We start from the raw sequence: 1,259 nt of genomic DNA on the forward strand, positions 1-1,259 counted from the left end.
TTTAGCATTAACATCAGTATAGCAAGGTTTTAGAAAACTTTCTTGACATTTATGGTTGCCTTCTTTTTCTCTACATCCTCATAGCACCCCTTATTGCCTTCCAACCTACTGTCAGAGAGACAGCGATCATAAAGGAGAACAAATCCGAGGTAACATGGAGGGAGAGAGAAAACTTCCAGAGTCAGAAACGGAGGGGATCAGACATGGTGGGACCATCAGGAGGTGGTATAAGATCACAGTGAGTGTCCTGGCATAATGAACCCAGTGTGCAGTAGACACTGGTTGGGGGGAGTTGTGCTGATCTCATGTGGTGGAGACACTAGGTACTTTGGTGCAGCACGGGGAGCTGGGAACATGTCCATACTATTAATAGGTGTTAGCATCCTCGATTTGTGTGATGGCAGTTTGGGAGAAGCAATAAAAAGAGAAGAGACTGAAGGCAGGCAGAATGGAACCCATTGTGTACAGATAAGAGTGGAAACTGCTCACACAAAGATGGAGATGCTCTCCACTGCATGGTTCAGCTTGGCTCAAACTAAGGGGTTGGAGGAGGGCACAGGGATGGTTTTCACTTTCTGGAGTCATTGTCAGAAGGGCAGGCAGGACTACGTTAGGTACAATTGCCTGGAACCCTGTGAAAGGGAGAGCATGTTAAAGACCTGAAGTCAATTATTTGGAAGAAAATACTGAAATGTACAGAAAGTGTATTTCAGAGACCCTTGTCTGGCACAAAAGTGAGAAATAATGGACATTGGTCTATGTTTAGAACTGAAGTTAAAGCTTGATAAAAGTCTGAAAAGAATACATGTTGTATCTGTCTTTAAGCTTTATTTCCATCACATTAGTCTCCTCTCCTAGCCTTTCTCTTGATCCGAGATTCCACGTGGCTTTCAATATGATGAGAAATGTCTGCTGAATTTGATACAGAAGCAAAGCTGTGTCTCCCTCACCATTGCCAAAGTTAGAAAGGATGGGAAGACAGCCGAGCAGACACAGGGTCTGAGTAGGAGCCAGACTGAGCTGGGACTCAAGCCTCATGTTGTAATTTTCTTGGTCCTCTCACTGGTCATTCGTTATGAACAATTGCAAGCCTGGTTTTATGTCATGAATGTCAGCACTGGACTTACATTGAAGATTTCAGTGACAAGATTTGGGATGAGGACAATGAATGGGTGTGTTTCAGTACACGGCCGGGGCAGCTAGGGGCAGGAGGTCAGGCTGGGGATGGGTCTTCCTTGATTTTGGAATTGAGATTTCCC

The sequence above is a fragment of the Chrysochloris asiatica genome, unplaced genomic scaffold (genome assembly GCF_000296735.1).
Source record: "Chrysochloris asiatica unplaced genomic scaffold, ChrAsi1.0 scaffold00126, whole genome shotgun sequence".
In the NCBI taxonomy this organism is placed as follows: Eukaryota; Metazoa; Chordata; class Mammalia; order Afrosoricida; family Chrysochloridae; genus Chrysochloris; species Chrysochloris asiatica.